The sequence below is a fragment of the Pyrus communis genome, chromosome 5 (assembly GCF_041283825.1).
Source record: "Pyrus communis isolate YQ-2024b chromosome 5, ASM4128382v1, whole genome shotgun sequence".
In the NCBI taxonomy this organism is placed as follows: domain Eukaryota; kingdom Viridiplantae; phylum Streptophyta; class Magnoliopsida; order Rosales; family Rosaceae; genus Pyrus; species Pyrus communis.
Window position 1 is genome coordinate 22,987,444 of NC_142569.1, and position 22,685 is coordinate 23,010,128.

A 22,685-nucleotide genomic window follows, 5' to 3' on the forward strand; every position below is an offset into this window, starting at 1 on the left:
TGTGGATTCAATTCGTTTAACTGTTTGATTGATAACTTATTTATGTATGTTCATTGAGATTGCAAGCTTAATTTTCATGCATAAATATGACGCTAGAATATAAGTGAATTTCACCTAATCGCTATGAACTTATATTCACAAGTAGTGGAGGTTGCTTATAATCGCGTTAAACGAATTCTTGGCATAAGTTTCATGCGTATTCCATAGTAACGAATGCCTCATCGATGTTTATGATTTCCGTTGAACTTAATGATCTTTGTTGAATGTCTCTATCATGCGTATTCCATAGTTAGGGACTTTGATTAAGAATAATTTGGTTGTAATGCGTATTCCATTCAATCCAACAAATTTAGGGAAATCTGAAAGTTAATCTAAGCGGATCTAATTAACTTGGAGCATTGAGTTTCACAACTTATCGAAAGACCAACTGAGAATCAATTTTGTTTGTAAGTGTAACATGTGTGGAGAAGAACCCCTTGGCTATTCCATCATCCATATTTTTTATCACATTCATATTTACATTTTGCCTTTAATTATATTCTGTCTTTTTAATTTAATATCGTCCAACCACAATTCCCCCCCCCCCCCTATTTTGTTAAGTCTTAATCATTCGTATTTGTTTTATTTTTGTATCTTTAAGCTTGTGGAGTCATAAACAATTGCAAATTCGTCTAAATCAAGTTCTAGCTTCTATTTGAGTCAATTTGATTGTTTTAGACAATTTGAGTTTTTCAAAGCCTTTCTGAGTCATAGTAGTCTTGTTAAGAGTATTTTAATTTAGTTTTTATGTTTTTAAGTCAATTTAGAAGGTTTTAGCAAGCCCTCCTAATCCCCGGTCTAGAACGATCCCTCACTTATCCATTCTACTACAATTGTCAAACGAGGGTTTAATTTGAGTGTCAAGTAAATCTCGCATCAAATTTTGGCGCTGTTGCCGGGGATTAGCAACTTTGCTAATCCTTTGTCTTTATTTTTATATTTTTTTAGTTTTTCGTGCATTCTTATTTCAGATTCTTAGTTTGTTTGTTTCCTTGTTTTTTTTAGGTACTATGTATGACTCGTCGCTCTCGGCCTATTATAGAGAACATCTCCGACTTTGACGGTGATTTTGAACGCACTTTGAGGAGAACGAGGAGTCAACAAGAGCCACCACAACCTCCACCACAACCTGGGCTTGAAGAAGACGAAGTAGGTGTAGAAGAAAAGCCCACGGATCAGATTTTTGAAGAAGAACAAGCCATGGCAGCAGATAATAGAACCATCAAGGAGCTTTCGGCCTCGGGTTTGGATAATGCATTGCCTCTTTGTATCCAATACCCCACGGCTGCAGAGGGGAAGACTGAGGAATTTGAACTCAAATCCAATTTGTTACACCATATTCCGAAGTTCCATGGCTTGTCTATGGAAGACCCCAACAAACACTTGAAGGAGTTCGAGGTGGTTTGTTCGAGCATGACCCCCGTCAATGTGGATGGGAGTATATTGAAGATGAAGGCCTTTCCATTTTCACTTATGGACAAGGCCAAAGATTGGCTCTACGAACTAGCCCCGGGAACTGTGACTTCGTGGGAGAGTATGAAGCGTGCTTTCTTGGAGAAATTCTTCCCTACTTCGAGAGTGATTCTCCTACGGAAGAAAATTAGTGGTATTCAACAGAATCATGGTGAGACATTCCCGGCTTATTATGAGCGCTTCAAGGGCCTTGTAGCTTCATGTCCTCAACATCAAATGAAGGAGGAACTTCTCCTTCAATATTTCTATGAGGGCCTCCTTCCTATCGAACGTCAAATGGTTGATGCATCAGCGGGAGGAGCATTGGTGGACAAAACACCAAGGGATGCCAAGATTCTCATAGCCAACCGAGCGCTCAACGCTCAACAATATGAAGGAGTGGGCCAAAGGGAAGCCCCACGGCAACAAAGTGTAAATGAGGTGAGTGCTATTTCTGAAATTCAATCACAACTTGCTAATCTTACTTCTCTTGTTTCTCAGGTTGTGATTGGTCCAAAAGCACAATAGAGATACAATCAAAGATCATTACGTTCAATGCAAATCATAAGTATTGACAAAGCACTTGTAACTATGACATCATGATATGCATGCTAGGAATTTACTTAACATGATTGTGAAAACAACCGTAACTACTTGTGAATATAAGTTTGTAACGATTATGTGAAACACCCTTATATTCTAGCACCAAATTCAAGCATGCGAATTAAGTAGGCCTCCCTAATCAACATACAAGAATAAGTTATCCATCAAACGGTTAAGTAAATTGCATTCACAATTTATGAAATCACAACTGGAATTTATCAACTCATATTATAAATATAATCATGGCCTTAAAGCATCCCTAGGCTAAAACGAGTTTAGCCTCTTATGTTCATAACGAAACAAAGGAAATTAGAATTAAACATTGAAAACAAAAGATAGATTACACCTAGAAGCGTTCCAACACTCCAACTCGAATGCAATAACGTCCAAGGCTTCGTCTTCTTTCTCCTCTTCTTTGCTAGGTCATGGCACAAGTGCTAAGGTGGGTTTTTGGATGAGTTTTTGGGTTTATGTTGGGTTTATGGAGGTATGATGGTGCGGCAAGGCTTAGTGGTGGTGTAGGGTGGTTTGGACGAAGGTTTGGAAGTCGAGGGATGGTGGAAATTCGGATGGAAAGCTGCGGCAAGGCTGGATGTGTTTGTGAATGAAGGCAGGTTGTGTAGAAGGGGGGATTAGCTTTCTAAGGGTGCGGCACAAGGGTATTTATAAGGAAGAAAAGACCTAAAGGCTTTATTACTTGGTTTAGGAAAGGAATTAATTCTAAATCTTTAAAGAATAGGAAACACAAAAGACCTAAAGGCTTTATTACTTGGTTTAGGAAAGGAATTAATTCTAAATCTTTAAAGAATAGGAAACACAAAATCAGAAATTGAAAGGAATAGGAATGTGACTTGCAGCAAAGGTTAGAGAGAAAGGGAATGTCTTTTATTTCTGAATTTAGGCAAGGATTTAGGAATATAAAAGGGTATGTGAGTTATGGCTGAGATTGGTATGAAAAAGGAAGGTGTTTAAGTAGTTAGAATAGGAAACAAAGCCCTTCCTTGCACGGCAAGGAAGGGAAACATAAGGGGACACACGGCATGGCTTAAGGTTGCAAGTTTTGTGACCTAGAATAGGTAGGATTCTTTGATATTGCTGAAATATGGAGTCATTAAGGCTTAGGAAAGATTAAACCAAAATAGGAAACCTTGGCTTAACTTTCCTACTTCAAGTAGGAAACCTTCTTTGACTAGGATTCCTCATTTGATTAGGAATCCTCTTGTGATTAGGAATCCTAACTTCATTAGGTCTTCAATTTCGTCCATTCCTTTTGCTCCAAACATAAGCTATCCATTCCAAGTCCAATTTTGCTCCAAAATGCATCTTTTTGCTTCCTTAGCCATATGAACCTAAAAACACACGAAAATGGCTTAAACTACTAAAACAACTATGAATTAACAATATAAATGCACGAAAACAAGCTAAGTAAGTCGCCTAAATATGCTCCTATCAGTTTCTTTTATTGTTTGTAGGTACTAGTTTATGACTCGTAGTTCTCATAGGAGCATATTTATGCGACTTAGTTTGCTTGTTTTCGTGCATTTATGTTATTAATTCTTAGTTATTTTAGTTCTTTAAGCTTGTTTTGTGTGTTTTCAGGTTCATGAGACGTATTTGGCGAAAGGATGCATTTTGGAGCCTTTTGGAGCACTTTTGGGCACAAATTGGATAGCTTATGCTTGGAGCAAAAGGAATGGACGAAATTGAAGAGTTGATGTCACAAGGATTCCTACTACGACAAGGATTCCAATTACGAGAAGGTTTCCAAATTGAAGGAGGTTTCCCACTCACATGAGGATTCCTAGTTGGACGAGGATTCCTAATCACACAAGGATTCCTACTTGAAGTAGGAAAGTTAAGCCAAAGTTTCCTATTTTGGTTGACCTTTCCTAAATCAAGAACGCTCTAAGTTTTAGCACTTAAGATGGCTCCCGAGCACCCTTGGACAACAAACAAAGGTTCTTTGCAACTTTCCCTTCCTTGCCGTGCAAGGAAGGTTGTTTCCCTTTCTTTGTGTAAACTTCCCTATTTTCCATATGTGTTAGGACCTTTCCCTTATTCTAATACCTCTTGTTTTGTGCCTTACCTTTCCCTAAACTTTATGCCGCACCTCCCCTTGTGTTTCCAGATTTTTCAATTTCTTATTTCCTAGTGTAATTCACTTTCCTAGTTCTAAAACTTTCCCTAAAGTCCTAATTTCTGATTTCTTGCAAGGAATTGACTTTTCCTTCCTTGTTTTGCACCAATTTCGTTTCTTACCTTAAATTCCCTTTCCTTGCTGTGCAAGGGGTTTAATTTCTGATTCCTTGCAAGGCAAGGACATTCCTTATTTGTTTAAATTCGTGCATCCCCTTTTTCTGATTTTAATTGGACTTTATTCACTTACCTTTTCTATTTAGACTAGGAAATCTGAATTATAACTTAATTAGGTATGTTGTTAACTTCCCAAAACACTTATAATCAGCCCTTGGCTGAACCCTAGAGGGAATTCACCACCAAAACTCGTCCATTCACTCCCACACACATCCATTCATCCCAAAACATCATCAAAACAACCCAGAAACACAACCAGCCATTCCATCTTCTTCCACCATCATTGCCGAGTCCTCCACCACCTTCCAACCATCAAACACTCATGCACACTCAACCTATGATAGGAGCATATTTAGGCGACTTAGTTGGCTTGTTCTTGTGCATTTACGTTGTTATTTCTTAGTTCTTTAAGTCTTTTAAGTCATTTTCGTATGTTTTCAGGTTCTAAGGGCTAAAGGAGCAAAGAAGTGCATTTTGGAGACTTTTGGAGCATTTTTGGGCTAAGGATGGATAGCTTGTGCTTGGAGCCAAAGTGTTGGACGAAATTAAAGACCAAGTGAGCCTAGAATCGAAGGAAGAAGGAGGAATCAAGAATTGGAAACTAGTTTCCATTATGGGGAGTTTCTATTCTTGAAAGGTTTCCAATTGTGCAAGTTTCCAAATAATGTTGGTTGCCTAAATCACATGTTCTAGAAGCCCTAGACATGTCCTAAATTGTGCCGTGAGTAACCTTCCTTTTCTCTCCCAAAATCTGCAAGATTATGTCACAATCCCTTTCTTAAAAGCCTTAGCCGCACCTATACATTCCTTTTCTCCCAAAATCTGCAAGTTTAATTGCACTTTCCCTTTCTTTTCCTCCCTTTGCCGCAAGACTTAGCCCTTTTCCCCTAATTCCTGATTTCAATTACCTATTCTAAAGGGAGTTAACTTAATTCCTGATTATTAGAATTGATTTGGGGAATTAAACACATACTTATTTCCTATGCAAGCCTTGCCGTGCACTTCCCTTGACCTTACCTCTTCCTTGCCGTGCAAGGGAGATGGTTCTTTCCTATTCCATTGCATTAAAACACATTCCTTTTGTGTTTAATCCCTTTGCCGTGGGTTTTAGGTAGTTTCCTTCACTTTTCTGATTTGATTTCCTATTTCTAAAAGCTTTTGACTTAAATTCTGATTACCTAAATAACCTAGGGTTTTAATTCCTGAAATCCTATAATAAAACCTCCTTGTTGCAGCCACAAACTCATTCATTCATTCACCATTCACGCCAGAAATTCATCCCTTCTCTCTAACACATCCATACTTCACCATTCTCCATATTTTCTGCCCAAAACCAACCTTTGCCGTCCCCTACATCCATCCCAACCCTAAATCCATCATTCTATATCATTCATAACCCCCAAAACTCACAAAAAACCTCTTGTGCCGCAGCAATTAGGAGAGGAAGGAGGCCTTGAACGTTTCATGCTTGCAGATTGGGGCGTTCTTAGGTGTGCTTCGTTCTTGTTTTCAATGTTTACTTTGTTATTAATCTCTGAGTTTGCTGTAATCATGAGTGGCTAAACCCCTAATTAGTTAGGGGAAAGTTTGAAGCCATGAACATGTTTGAAATATGAATTGATTTCTTCCAATTGTGATTTGTTAAGTGGTGATTGCAATTCAATTATCTGTTTATTAAAAACTTGTTCTTGTATGTTGATTACGGATGCATACTTAGTTTTCATGCATGAACTTGATGCTAGTTTATAAACAAGTTTCACCTAATCGTCACAAGTTTATAAACATGAGTAGTGAAGGTTGCTAGTCACAACCGCGTTAATTGAATTCTTGGCAAGAGTATCATGCATTCATAGTTACAATTGCCTCGTCAACACTTATGATTTTCATGGAGCATAATAATCTCTCACTGTATCTCTTCTATGCATTCATGTTGAGGACCGTTGGAGAATAATTTGAATTGTCGCATGCATCATCCAATTTAATGACATAAGGAAATCCGATGGTTAATTAGTGCATCACGGTTAACTTGGGGTGTTGAGCATCATAGTTAGTGAAAAGCAATTGGAAAATCGATTCATATACAAATATGTCATGTGTGGAGAATGGACCTCTAACTAATCCATCCATCATCTTGTTTTCAAAATTCGTTTTACAATCTGCCTAGTTTTATAACATGTTTTGTTATTTCAATTTTCGTCAAATCAAAACCCCCCTTTACTTTCTTGTTCTATAGTGTTTAGAATCTGTTTAGTTTATGTTTTAAAGTGTTTTGAGTCAAACCATAACCTTAAATTCGTCCAAAATTGTGTTTAAGGTCAGAAACTGCCTATTTAGTGTTTTTAGGCAGTTTTGAGTCTTTTAAACTTGTTTTGAGTCCTTTGAGTCTTCGTGAACGTTTTTAACTTTGTTTTTATGTTTTTAAGTCAGTTTAGAGGTTTTAGCAAGCCCTCCTAATCCCCGGTCCAAAACGATCCCTACTTGAATCCTTACTACAATTTGACAACAAAAGGGTTAATTTGTGTGCTTAACAATTTTCGCATCAACCTACATCCCTTGCCCTACCTCTAAACACCCCAAAATTCATTCTACATCATCAAAACAATCCAGAAACCATCATCACCCAATCTGCTGTAAGCAAGGGAAAGGAGACAGATTCACTCAATTGTTTGGCTCTTCATTCTGAGTTGTTGAACAATTTTAGGTGTATTCTATCTTATATTTCAATGTCTAAATCATGTAATCTTTGTTTTGTTTTGAGTATGATTGGCTAAATTCGTTTTGGCTAAGGGTGTATTCGAAACCATGATTATATATGTGAAATAAGTTGATTACTTCCAGTTATCGTTGCATAAGTCGTGAATACAATTTGCTTAACCGTTTGATTTAGAACTTATTCTTGTATGTTGATTGAGAGTGCACGCTTAATTTGCATGCTTGAATCTGGTGCTAGGGTATAAGTTTGTTTCACCTAATCGTTATGAATTTATATTCGCAAGTAGTGAAGGTCGCTAGTCACGATCGTGTTAAGTAGATTCCTGGCAGGAGTATCATGTTTTTCATAGTTACAAATGCCTTGTCGATGCTTATGATTTCCAAATAACGTAATGATTCTAACTTGTGTCTTTATCATGCTGTTCATATAGAGAACTTGCTAGGAATAATTTGGTTGAGATGCATATTCATCCAATTCAATGATTCTAGGGAAATCTGAAGGTTAATTTAAGTGGACCTAATTAACTTGGAGTGTCGAGGTTCATAACTTATTGAATTGATAACTGGAAATTGATTTACGTTGCATATATTTCATGTGTGGAGAAGAACCCCTTAGCTATTCCATCATCCATTGATTCATCACAAATTTGTCTTACAATCTGTTTTCTTTAAAATCTGTCCATTTAATTTAATTTCGTCCAAACACAATCCCCCCATATTTTGTTAAGTCTTAGTCTTTATAATCTGTCTTATTTGGTGTTTTTAAGTATTTTGAGTCATAAGCACTTTCAAATTCGTCCAAATCAAGTTTTAGTTGCTGTTTGAGTCAATTTAGTTGTTTTAGGCAGTTTTGAGTGTTTCAAATCTGTTTTGAGTAATAGTAGTCTAGTTAGAGTATTTAAGTTTAGTTTTTGTGTTTTTGAGTCAATTTATATTAGATTAGCACCCCTAGTTAATCCCCGGTTAGAACGATCCCTACTTACATCATTACTACAATTGTCACAAATAGGGTTTAATTTGTGTGTCACATTCGTAACGCATCAAATTTTTGGCGCCGTTGCCCGGGATTAGCAAAGTTGCTAATCCCTTGTCTTGAGTCTTGTTTAAATTGTTTAGTTTCTGTTTTGTTTTAAATTTTGCACCGTGTGTGTGTGTTTTGTTTTTGTGCTGTGTATAGGCGCCTTATTTTCTTACTTGTGCCGAGTCTATTAAGTTGGTTACTTATCTTGTTTGCTCTTGTGTGTGATGTGATAAAAGATAGCACTCAAATTAAACCCTCTTTTTGACAATTGTAGTATAGATATAAGTAGGGATCGTTCTAGGCCGGGGATTAGGAGGGATTGCTAATCTAATGAAAATTGACTCAAAGATGTGAAAATATGCTTTAAAACACTTTAAATAAACTCACAAGACTCTTACTAACTTGTATGACCAAAAACAAACTTTAAAGACTCAAAACTACTCAAAACAACCAAAAAGACTCCATTTAGACTCTAGGACTTAATTTGGACGAAAATACACTTAGTTTTGACTCTAAAGACTCAAAAAGACTCTTTTGGACAGATTTGGAACAAGTAAGAAAAGGGGTTTTGAATTTGGACGAATTTAAAAGAAAACAAGTAACTTAAAACTTTAAAACAGATTTTGGACGAATTTAAGAAAAACCAATGGATGATCGGATTGCCAAGGGATACTTCTCCACACATGATACATTCAAACATAAATTGATTTCCAGTTGCTTTTCCGATAAACCATGAACCTCAACACCCCAGATTAACCGTGACATCACTAATTAACCCTCAGATTTCCCTTAAGTTAGTGGATTGGATGACATCATACGACAACTGATGCGAATTATATAAGCACACAAATTAAACCCTCTTTTGACAATTGTAGTATATGTATAAGTAGGGATCGTTCTAAACCGGGGATCAGGAGGGGGTTGCTAAAACACTTGAAAACTGACTCAAAAACGTAAAACAAAGGTTAAAACACTAAACTAGACTCAAAGAATGTAAAACTAAACACTAGAATACTAGAACAAACCAAAAGACTCAAAACAGCAGCAAAACACTCAAAACTGCCTTAAAAACACAATCTGGGCAGTTTTGAACACTTAACACCAATTTGCTCTAAAACACACTTTTGGAAATATTTGGAATAAGTAAGAAAGGGGGATTTGTTTTTGGACGAATTTAAAAGAAAACAAGTAACTTAAAACTTAAAACAGATTTTTGGACGAATTTGAGTAAAACCAATGGATGATGAACTAGCCAAGGGATACTTCTCCACACATGATACATTCAAACATAAGTTGATTTCCAGTTGCTATTCCGATAAACCATGAACCTCAATACCCCAGATTAACCGTGACATCACTAATTAACCCTCAGATTTCCCTTAAGTTATTGGATTGGATGACATCATACGACAACCCAATGCATTCTTCAAAAGTCCCCTACATGACATCATAATAGAGATACAATCAAAGATCATTGCGTTCAATGGAAATCATAAGTATTGACAAAGCACTTGTAACTATGACATCATGATACGCATGCTAGGAATTTACTTAACATGATTGTGAAAACAACCGTAACTACTTGTGAATATAAGTTTGTAACGATTATGTGAAACACCCTTATATTCTAGCACCAAATTCAAGCTTGCAAATTAAGTAGGCCTCCCTAATCAACATACAAGAATAAGTTATCCATCAAACGGTTAAGTAAATTGCATTCACAATTTATGAAATCACAACTGGAATTTATCAACTCATATTATAAATATAATCATGGCCTTAAAGCATCCCTAGGCTAAAACGAGTTTAGCCTCTCATGTTCATAACAAAACAAAGGAAATTAGAATTAAACATTGAAAATAAAAGATAGATTACACCTAGAAGCGTTCCAACACTCCAACTCGAATGCATAAACGTCCAAGGCTTCGTCTTCTTTCTCCTCTTCTTTGCTAGGTCACGGCACAAGTGCTAAGGTGGGTTTTTGGATAAGTTTCTAGATTTAATGTGGGTTTATGGAAGTATGGTGGTGCGGCAAGGCTTAGTGGTGGTGTAGGGTGGTTTGGATATGGTTTGGAAGTCGAGGGATGGTGGAAATTTGGATGGAAAGCTGCGGCAGAATTGGATGTGTTTGTGAATGAAGGCTGGTTGTGTAGAATGGGGGATTAGCTTTCTAAGGGTGCGGCACAAGAGTATATATAAGGAAGAAAAGACCTAAAGGCTTTATTACTTGGTTTAGGAAAGGAATTAATTCTAAATCTTTGAAGAATAGGAAACACAAAATCAGAAATTGAAAGAAATAGGAATGTGACTTGCGGCAAAGGTTAGAGAGAAAGGGAATGTCTTTTATTTCTGAATTTAGGCAAGGATTTAGGAATATAAAAGGGTATGTGAGATATGGCTAAAATAGGTATGAGAAAGGAAAGTGTTTAAGTGTTTAAAATAGGGAACAAAGCCCTTCCTTGCACGGCAAGGAAGGGAGACACAAGAAAACACACGGCATTGTCCTAAGGCTGCAAGGGATGTTGTTTTTGTGACCTAGAATAGGTAGGAGCCTTTAATCTTGCTGAAATATGGAGTCTTTAAGGATTAGGAAAGATTAAACCAAAATAGGAAACCTTGGCTTAACTTTCCTACTTCAAGTAGGAAACCTTCTTTGACTAGGATTCCTCATTTGATTAGGAATCCTCTTGTGATTAGGAAATCCTCTTGTGATTAGGAATCCTCTTGTGATTAAGAATCCTCTTGTGATTAGGAATCCTAACTTCATTAGGTCTTCAATTTCGTCCATTCCTTTTGCTCCAAACATAAGCTATCCATTCCAAGTCCAATTTTGCTCCAAAATGCTCCAAAATGCATATTTTTGCTTCCTTAGCCATATGAACCTAAAAACACACGAAAATGGCTTAAACTACTAAAACAACTATGAATTAACAATATAAATGCACTAAAACAAGCTAAGTATGTCACAACCCGTCCCGGAATTTTTAATTCCGAGGACGTGAAGTTATGAAAATGCCCTTAAACGGGACTAAGGGGCGTAAAGTTGGCATTGGTTTTTATCTGAAGTTCCTAAACTAATGTTAATTGGAATATTCATTAGTTTTAGGAACTTAAATTTAAGACTTAGAACTAGGTTTATATGTTATAACTTGATGATTTGGGGATTGGGTAGGATCCCACATCCCTCAAATCTCTCCCCCATTTCTGCATCTTATCTCTCTCTCTCTCCTCCCTCACAAACCTCTCATTCTCTCTGTCAGTTCTCTCTCTCTCTCCTTCGAACTCACACGGACCACCCACAAACCACCCTAAAACTATACCAACGAAGGATCTAAGACCACCATCGTACTCCTGAAGACCACACGAACACGATGGTACCAATTTCAGGTGAGTTTCACTTCGGAAAACATGGATTTCAATTTCACTGTGCGTGTGCACTGTTCATGCACACGTAAAACTTCATGTTTTTTGGGATTTTGAAGCTTGTAGGAAGCTTGGTGAGGTCCTAAGGAAGCTCGGAGTGCTTCGTTTGAAGGATTTGGACGTCGGGATCACGAACTGTAAGTTCGGCCGAATTTTCGTATTTTTGGAAAAGTTTGATTCCGTTGTTTTTAGGCCCTAAAACTAGTCCAACGTGGTAGATTATGATTAGGGCTTCATTTTGGTATAAATTACGTGAAAAATGTACGTAGGAACACGGAGAACGACAAGTTCAAAGTTTGGCCGGAGCTTTTGGGGCTTTTTCTGGTGAATCCACACCGAGTTAGAGGTCAAGGCAGGTATGGATGTGTTCGTCTCGTCAATACCTTTATTTTGATATATAGTACGTCGAAAATGGTTAAGAAATGAAGAAGTTATGACACTTTGAAATTTACCCAGAAATTCCGGCAAAACACCCACCTCCGGCGAAACCAGTCCGGCGACGCGAGGAAGAAGACGCGCGCGTGGGCAGCGCGTGAACATGGCGCGTGGGGGCGCGTGAGAGCTCCAAATTGAGTTTTGAAAATTTTCACGTGTTCGTGACGTCGTGTAGATCACCGTGGTATATTCATACACCCAAATTGAGCAACGTATGAGAAAGTTATGGACGAATGTTTGGTGTATGTGCGTTAAATAACGTCAAGTTGGTTACTGTTTGTATAGGTGAAAATTATACAGAAGAAGAATGTAACCAATCTAGGGGAGGCTCAGGGACCTACGAGACGTCGATGTGATCAGTGAGTGGGCAGTTACTTTTCAGTATATATATATATACGTATGCTTGACGTATTTCCCAGAAAACGTATTTTAAAAGAAATACGAATTAAATATCCTGTCATATATGCATCATATTTTAATATGTGCATTACCATAATTATGCATACTGTTGCATGGTGCTGAGGAGGCCCAGGTAAGCTACATTTGAAATACATTTGATATACGTATGAAATACGTTTGGAATACGATTGAAATACTATCATCACATGCATTAGTAGTGGCATAAATTTATATATGTGTATTTGGTGCTGTGGACGCACAGGTAAGTGCCAGGTAAGTGGTATTCCTGTTTGTATTTCAGTAGTAGCTTGAGATGCTTAGAGAGCTCATAATCTGCACCCCCGGTGTTAGTGCTCCCGCCCAGAGTTAGGGGCATAGCCTTCACGTGTATGTTCACCTCCCGCACCGCATGCTCGCCTTGGATCCAAGTTAGGTGCCTAGGCCTGTCGTACATACCACATTAGGTGGTTCCGACTCGTAGGTGACCCGCGATTTATCGCACAGTTTCACGTGATCGTAGCACTAGAGCATATATATATATTACACCAAGCCTGTCGTACAGACCACGTTAGGTGGTTCCGACTCGTGTGCAGATTCAGTTATTGAGTTTGAGATTTGAGCTCTATATGCAGCCGTACAGGTCACGTTAGGTGACTCTCGGCTGCCAGATTATATGACATTGATATGAGTTATGCTTGAGCATTTACATTTATTATGAGATTCTGATGTGGCATATTCTCAAGCATGAATGGCATACTTTGGAGCATGACTGACATATCTATACATACGTATATATGTTTATTTTCTGAGAAAGTATACAGGTTTTACGGAGAGGGGTTACAACGTTTTGAGAAGTGTTTGGATTTGGAAAAGAATTGTTTTACTGACCCACTCAATTTTGGTTTTGCGCCCCTCCAGGTTCAAGAATTGCAAAGGTGTGGTAACTACGAGGAAATTCAACGGTGTTCTGACAGAATGGACCAAATGAGAACTCACCTTCGGGTGGTTCATCTTAGAAGTTGTATATTTTAAAGCTTCCGAACTGTGTAAATGGTTACGTCACTCTCACGTGACGGCCAGCATGCCCTCCTTCGGGACGGGGTGTGTCAAAGTAAGTCGCCTAAATATGCTCCTATCAAATTCCCCCACACTTAGCTTTTGCTAGTCCTCGAGCAAAACAAAACGAAAGAAACTAAAAACAAACCAAAACACATTCTAAACCTTCCAACATGTATCTCAGGTATTTCAAACGAACATGACACAATATAGAACATCATTCCCACGACATTTAGCTTACTTTACACTTCAACAAACACTTAATCATGGTTACCACTTATTAGTTCACATTTAATCAATTAAAACAACATTTTGAATGTAGTAACATGCCTTAGAGAATTCCTTCAATTCCTTACTAGAATGCACTCAATTTTCACACAGATTTTCTAACTCCACACCCTACACTAGGTATATATGAGAAGATTGATGTAAATATGAATTCTAACACTCACATATGTTATATCAAAGAAAGCATTTTCTGGATTTACGACAATGACATGAATATGATCTCATGAATGGAATGCTACTACTTAGAATGAGAACCAGTGATTCCATATGCTCATACCAAATTCAAACTCCACAAATTGAACACATAACATCAAGATAGAAGTTGAGGGTTGTAACGGGGCTAAGGGTAATGGTTTAACAAAGAAAGGTAAAGTAAAACAAAGGTTCTTAAAGTAATAGGAAGCAAAGTAATGAAATTGACACTTAAACTCACTTTTAATGGCAGAAATCAACTTTTAAACACAAGGGAAGATTCATGCAACAACTAGGGTCAAATTCACTCTTTTGGACCCTGATAGGAGCATATTCATGCGACTTAATTAGCTTGTTCTCGTGCATTTATGTTGTGTTTCCTTAGTTATTTTAGTGTTTAAAGTCATTTTTGTGTATTTTCAGATTATAAGGCCAAAGTGTGCAAGAAGATGCAAATTGGAGCCTTTTGGAGCAAAAGAGGAATGAATGAGTTGAAGACTTGAAGAAACGATGAATTCCTACTCCAACGATGAATTCCTACCAAAACGAGGATTCCTACTCAAACAAGGATTCCTACTTGAAGTAGGAAAGTTAACCCTAGGTTTCCCGTTTTGGTAACCTTTCCTAATCTTAAACGTCCGTATTTTCTAGCCACTTTGAAGGCCTTGTAGGCACTTTAGGACACAAAACGAAGGCCCTAAGCCCACTTACACAACCTTGCCGTGCATTAACCCTAATCCCCTTCCCTTGCCGTGCAAGGGGGGGCATTTTTGTCCAATGTTGTGCACTTAAACCCTATTTCCCTCTCCTAACCTAAACCCTAGCCGCACCTTGTAGCCATCCCCTTTAATTTCTGATTTAATTCCCTAATTCTAGCAGTCGTTAACTTAATTTTAATTAACCAAAATAAATTAGGGTGGAGATTTCTGAAAACCCTAGGTAATCCACCATTTAGCCGCACCCTAGGGAGAGTTTTCATGCATTCTTTTCATCACACACATCTAAGCCGTCACTCCCATCATCCATAAACCCTAAGGACCCTAATTCCACATCTCAGCCGTAGCCTCTATTTTCACCCTAGGTATTCTCTCATTCATTCCATTTCAGCTATTCACTCACAAAACCTCTCAGCCGCAAGAACCTTTCCATCTTCTCCCAACAGCCGCACCTTTTCCCATCCATTCCAGCCATTACCCAACCTAGCCGCAGCCACTCCACCTTTCCAGCCACCATTCCCAACCTCCATACACCTTCCCACCTCCTTGCCGCACCACCACATCTCCCTAAATCCATCCCTAACCCAAAATAACATCCAAAAACCCCCTAAACCATCTCTGCCGCAGCAAGGAGAAGAAGAAAGAGGAGCTTAGACGCGCAGAAATTCAAGTGGATTCGTTGGGCGTTCTAGGTGTAATCAATCTTTTAATCTTTATGTTTAAATTCAATTTTATTTCTCTTTCTGTGAACATGAGAGGCTAAATCCCTAGTTAGCTAGGGGGTGATTCGAAACCATGTTTATGCTTGCAATATGAATTGATTACCTTTGGTTGGAATTTCATGAATTGTGGATTCAATTTGTTTAACTGCTTGATTGATAACTTATTTGTGTATGTTTATTGAGAGTGCACGCTTAATTTTCATGCATGAATATGACGCTAGAATATAAGTGAATTTCACCTAATAGTTATGAACTTATATTCACAAGTAGTGGAGGTTGCTTATAAACAATCGCGTTAAATGAATTATTGGCACTAGTTTCATGCTCATCATAGTAACGAATGCCTCGTCAACACTTATAGTTTTCATGTTGCTTAATGATCTTTGATTGTATCTTTATTGTGCTTTTCACGTAAAGGACTTTTGGAGAATGTTTTGAATTGCGTATGCGCTGTCCCATCCAATTTGTTAACTTAAGGAGAACTTGAAGGTTAATTTAAGCGGACCTAATTAACCCGGGGTGTTGAGTTTCATAATTTATCGAAAGACCAACTGAAAATCATCTTGTATGCAAGTGTGACGTGTGGAGAAGAACCTTCTAGCTAGCATTCATCCATATTTCCATCAAATTCATATTTAAAATCTGTTTGAATTACATTCTGTGCTATTTGTTTAATTTCGTCAAAACCTCAATCCCCTTTACTTTAGTGTCCAATTTAGTTAGAAAGTGTCTTAGTTTGTGTTTCTAAGTGTTTTGATTCAATTTATTACCCAAATTCGTCCAAAATAGTCAGAGTGCTCAAAACTGCCCAGATTGTGTTTTTAAGGCAGTTTTGAGTGTTTTGGGGCTGTTTTGAGTCTTTTGGTTTGTTTTAGTGTTTTATTGTTTAGTTTTGCATTCTTTGAGTCTAGTTTAGTGTTTTAACTTGTGTTTTACGTTTTTGAGTCAGTTTCCAAGTGATTTTGCAATCCCTCCTAATCCCCGGTTAAGAACGATCCCTACTTATTCATATACTACAATTGTCAAAAGAGGGTTTTAATTTGTGTGCTTATATAGTTCGCATCAGATCCTTCCTTCAATAACCAATACTTGTGAGATCATTCTCACTTATTTTTCAACTCTTTTTCTTTCTTTGCAACACTTTTCTATTTTCTTTTTATTTTTCCACGAATTTTTTTCTTTATTTCATTCTTTGGCCGTGCCCTATTATCTTCCCCCACACTTATTTTCTGCAATATATTGATCAAAAGGAGTTCATTCTAAGTCATGCTTCACTATCCTTTAAGAACAAAGGTATGGAAAGTCCTAATCTAGGCTAGGTAAGGATAATGTGGTTAACAAAGAAAATAAGCTTGAAAAGGCTCAAAAGGGGTAATCCTACAATACATGTGAAAAGGGATAGGCTTTTTGGCTTTGGCTTGACTAACAACTTCATCTTATTGTATGTTATGCAATCAATATCATGCTTTGAATGAATTAGGCATGAGTTCTAGTATTTGGAACTATAATGAAATGCATTCCAAGTAGCAACCAAGCAAAGAATGATGAGATCATGCAACGACTTTAGAAAACAAGAAATCACAGATTTATACTCTCCAAAGAACGTTATAGGCTCAAGTCTCACAAGGATGTAGCTTTAGTTTGAGTTCCTTCCTTCAAGCATGTTACAAAAACTGATTTTCTTTTTGTAATTACATGTGAATTCATAAGCTATAACCATAACCAAGCATAAACCAAAGCATAAATCAACTTCCATCCATGTTTACAACATTCTTTAATAGTCATGAAATTTAAAACCAAATCCTCATCATTGTGTTGGAAGGTGACCTAAGACCCAAACAAACACACAAAAACAACTTTAAAACAACTCTTTTTGGGGTTTTTCAAAACTCTTTTGCAATTTTTTTTGTAAATTTTCGGATTTTCTGATCAAAAGACATTAAAACACTCCAAAACACTCTAAAAACACTTAAAAACAGTGAGAAACAACATTATAAGTGATAGGTGATAAAATCCCACGAAAATCATGTAAAATCATGCAAAAACACTTGTTTACCCCCCCCACACTTAAATCAAACATTGTCCTCAATGTTTCAAACAAAACACACAATCAACCAAACAATATAAACTAACTAACATGAAGAAATAAAAACAATAAAGAGATAGGGATTGAGGAACGCAAATCTGATTTTGTAGCATGAATTGGTGAATTGCCCAAATCCTCTCTAGTTGAATGCATGGGTTGCCTCCCAAGAAGCGCTTGCTTTAACGTCGTGCAGCCGGACGAACATGCTTCTTAGCCTCACTTAGAGCCCACGGCATGGAGGGTATTGTCCTCCACAATCTGCCCTTCCACATTTGCATAATAGGGCTTCAAACGATGCCCATTCACCTTGAATTCTTGGCCATTCCTCAAGCTTTGAATTTGAACTGCGCCATATGGAAAAACATTAGTAACAACAAAAGGTCCAATCCACTTAGAACGTAACTTACCAGGAAATAAACGTAAGCGAGAATTAAAAAGTAAAACTTTTTGCCCTATGGAGAATGTTTTGCTTCGGATCATCTTGTCATGAAAAGCCTTGGTCTTTTCCTTGTAAATGCAAGCATTCTCATATGCTTCACGCCTTAGCTCCTCAAGTTCGTTCAATTGCAACTTCCTATGCATTCCAGCCGCATCTATGTCCATGTTGAATGTCTTGATCGCCCAATGAGCCTTGTGTTCCAACTCCACGGGGAGATGACAAGGCTTTCCATACACTAGCCGAAAAGGGGACATGCCTATTGGTGTCTTGTATGCCGTCCTATAGGCCCATAATGCATCCTCCAAACGCACACTCCAATCTTTTCTTGTTGGTCCAACGGTCTTCTCCAAGATTTGCTTGATTTCTCTATTCGACATCTGATGCGAACTAAATAAACACACAAATTAAACCCTCTTTTTATCAATTGTAGTGAAGAATGTAAGTAGGGATCGTTCTAAACCGGGGATTAGGAGGGATTACTAAATCACTTGGAAACTGACTCAAAAACTTAAAACAAAGGTTAAAACACTAAACTAGACTCAAAGAATGCAAAACTAAACACTTAAAACACTAAAACAAATCAAAAGACTCAAAACAGCACCAAAACACTCAAAACTGCCTTAAAAACACTTTCTGGGCAGTTTTGAGCACTTTGACTACTTTAGACGAATTTGGGAAATAAATTGATTCAAAACACTTAGAAACACAAACTAAGACACTTTCTAACTAAATTGGACACTAAAGTAAAGGGGGATTGAGTTTTTTGACGAAATTAAATAAAATGCACAGATTGTAATTAAGGGCAGATTGTAAAGATGAATTTGATGAAAATATGGATGGAATGCTAGCTAGAAGGTTTTTCTCCACACATGTCACACTTGCATACAAGATGATTTTCAGTTGGTCTTTCGATGAATTATGAAACTCAACACTCCGGGTTAATTAGGTCCGCTTAAATTAACCTTCAGATTTCCCTAGAATCATTGAATTGGATGAATATGCATCGCAAACAAATTATTCCTAACAAGTTCTCTATATGAACAGCATGATAAAGATACAAGTTAGAATCATTACGTTCTTTGGAAATCATAAGTGTTGACGAGGCATTCGTTACTATGATAAGCATGAAACTAGTCCCAAGAATTCATTTAACGCGATTGTTTATAAGCAACCTCCACTACTTGTGAATATAAGTTCATAACTATTAGGTAAAATTCACTTATATTCTAGCGTCATATTCATGCATGAAAATTAAGCGTGCACTCTCAATAAACATACACAAATAAGTTATCAATCAAGCAATTAAACAAATTGAATCCACAATACATGAAATTCCAACCAAAGGTAATCAAATCATAATACAAGCATAAACATAGTTTCGAATCACCCCCTAGCTAATTAGGGATTTAGCCTCTCATGTTCACAGAAAGAGAAATAAAATTAAGTTTAAACATAAGGAACAAAAGATTGATTACACCTAGAACGCACAACGAATCCACTTGAATTTCTGCGCGTCCAAGCTCCTCTTTCTCCTTTCCTTGCTGCGGCAGAGATGGTTTAAGGAATTTCTGGATGTTATTTTGGGTTGGGGATGGATTTAGGGAAGTTTGGTGGTGCGGCAAGGGTGGTGTAGAGTGTATGGAGATGTGGAAGGTGGCTGGAATTGATGTGGTGGCTGCGGCAATGGTGGGAAAGGTGTGGAAGATGGCTGGAATGAAGGGGGAAGGCACGGCAGAGAATGGAGAATGAATGGTTGCTGCAGCTGTTAGGTTTTGTGAGTGATGGGAGTCACGGCTTAGGGGAAATTAGGGTCAATGATTAGAGAATGAGAAGTGAATGAATAATGGAAAAAGGTGCGGCTGATATGGTTTTGTGAATGAATGGAAAGTTTAAACCTAGGGTGCGGCTGATATGGATTTGGTGGCTGAAAAAATATGAAAAGTAATAATGAGAGGTCCCTAAGGTGCGGCTAGGTGGTGGAAAACCTAGGGTTTACGAAAATCAAACCCTAATTTATTTTGGTTAATTAGAATTAAGTTAAAAGCTTCTAGAATTAAGAAATAAAATCAGAAATTAAAAGGGATGGCTGCAAGGTGCGGCTAGGGTTAGGTTAGGAGAGGGAAATAAGGTTTAAGTGAATGACATTGGACCTAAATGCCCCCCTTGCACGGCAAGGGAAGGGAAGAAGGATTAAGGCACGGCAAGGGCTATGCAATTGGGCTAGGGCCTTGGTTTTGTGTCCTCAAGTGCATACAAGGCCTTCAAAGTGGCTAGAAAATACGGACGTTTAAGATTAGGAAAGGTTACCAAAACGGGAAACCTAGGGTTAACTTTCCTACTTCAAGTAGGAATCCTTGTTTGAGTAGGAATCCTCGTTTTGGTAGGAATTCATCGTTGGAGTAGGAATTCATCGTTTCTTCAATTCTTCAACTCATTCCTTCCTCTTTTGCTCCAAAAGGCTCCAATTTACATCTTCTTGCACACTTTGGCCTTATAATCTGAAAATACACAAAAGTGGCCTTAAACACTAAAATAACTAAGTAAACACAACATAAATGCACGAGAACAAGCTAATTAAGTCGCATGAACATGCTCCTATCAACATCTCGGCTTGGCCATTGGTTTGGGGATGGTAAGGTGATGCGAGATTTACTTGACACTCAAATTAAACCCTCGTTTGACAATTGTAGTAGAATGGATAAGTGAGGGATCGTTCTAGACCGGGGATTAGGAGGGCTTGCTAAAACCTTCTAAATTGACTTAAAAACATAAAAACTAAATTAAAATACTCTTAACAAGACTACTATGACTCAGAATAGCTTTGAAGGGCTCAAACTGCTTAAAACAATCAAACTGACTCAAATAGAAACTAGAACTTGATTTAGACGAATTTGAAACTGTTTATGACTCCAAAAGCTTAAAGATACAAAAATAAAACAAATACGAATAATTAAGACTCAACGAAATATGGGGGAAATGTGTTTGGACGATATTAAATTAAATGGACAGAATATAATTAAAGGCAAAATGTAAATATGAATGTGATGAAAATATGGATGATGGAATAGCCAAGGGGTTCTTCTCCACACATGTTACACTTGCATACAATATTGATTCTCAGTTGGTCTTTCGATAAGTTGTGAAAGTCAATGCTCCAAGTTAATTAGGTCCGCTTAGATTAACTTTCAGATTTCCCTAAATTCGTTGGATTGAATGGAATACGCATTACAACCAAATTATTCTTAATCAAAGTCCCTAACTATGGAATACGCATGATAGAGACATTCAACAAAGATCATTAAGTTCAATGAAAATTATAAGTGTTGACGAGGCATTCGTTACTATGGAATACGCATGAAACTTATGCCAAGAATTCGTTTAACGCGATTGTTTATAAGCAACCTCCACTACTTGTGAATATAAGTTCATAACGATTAGGTGAAACTCACTTATATTCTAGCGTCATATTCATGCATGAAAATTAAGCTTGCAATCTCAATGAACATACATAAATAAGTTATCAATCAAACAGTTAAACGAATTGAATCCACAACTTATGAAATTCCAACCAAAAGTAATCAATTCATATTGCAAATATAAACATAGTTTCGAATCACCCCCTAGCTAAAGGGGGTTTAGTTCCTCATAACCTTGAAATCAAAGAAACAACTAAACATTCCAACAACTCACACTTGAATTGTATGAACGTTTAGGCACTCTTCTCTTCCATTACAAAACAAAGAAAATTTAATTCAAACATTGAAATCAAAGAAACACCTAAACATTCCAACAACTCACACTTGAATTGTATGAACGTTTAGGCACTCTTCTCTTCCTCGTTATTGTGGCACAAGGTCTAAGGTGAGCTTTGGGGATTATGTGAAGTGTGGAATGAAGTGAGGAGTGATGGAAGTGGAAGAGGATTGGTGTTTGGATTATAAGAGAAGGGGGACTCACGGCTAAGGGAAGAATGGAAGTGTTTGAGGGGTGTTGTGTTGTGAGTGAGATGTGAATTGAATGGGGAGTAAATGAATGAATGCTAGGGTATTTATAGGGGTAGTGGAGGGAACATATGGCTGTTTGTCTAAGCATTTGTGTGGAGGAATGATGGAAAAACAGCTAGGACACATGTGAAAACTGGAATTGCACAAGGGGAGCAAAGGGAACCCACGGCAATTAGAGTTTGTTTGATGATGATGCATGTGATAGGTGGGAACAAAGGGGGAAACATGGCACAAGGGGGCTTGAATGAATGATTGAATGTGCATGTGGATTTAAAGAATGAGTGGTGGTGTAATGATGAAGTGAATGCATGTGGAATTAAAAGGAGGAAAGCTGAAATTGTGAAGGGAAGGCACGGCAATGTGTTTTGTAAAAGGGAAGATGGTGTGTGAATGCATGTGAAGATGCTAATAAATAATGCATGTAGGGTTAGGAAATAAAATCATAATTTAAAGGGGAATGATTAAAGGGTTTTGAAAGGTTTTTGCATGGCTTTGAAGTGAATGTGGATTGGGCTTGAGTTTAAGTACATGAAATGGACCCAAATTGCTCCCCCTTGCATGGCAAGGAATGGTGTTTGTGTTAAGCCCAAGGCAAGGTGAATGTGATTGGGTTAGGGCCATTGTTTTGTGTCTTCAAGTGCATACAAGGCCTTCAAATTCGTCCATCCTCTTGGCTTCATGGATAAGCTATCCAATCCATGCCCAAAAATGCTCCAAATGGCCTCAAAATGCACTTTCTTGCTCCCTAGGCCCTTAGAACCTGAAAACACACAAAAGAAGCATAA

At 37.6% G+C, this 22,685-nt stretch overlaps 1 long non-coding RNA gene across 1 annotated transcript; it reads left to right on the forward strand.

Moving 5' to 3' along the window:
* The first annotated feature begins 11,915 nt into the window (after positions 1-11,915).
* LOC148697005 (uncharacterized) lies at positions 11,916-13,507 on the forward strand. Its single transcript, XR_015962067.1, has 3 exons — positions 11,916-12,182; positions 12,284-12,357; positions 13,316-13,507. It is a non-coding gene; the product is annotated as an uncharacterized LOC148697005 (long non-coding RNA).
* The last annotated feature ends 9,178 nt before the right edge of the window (positions 13,508-22,685 follow it).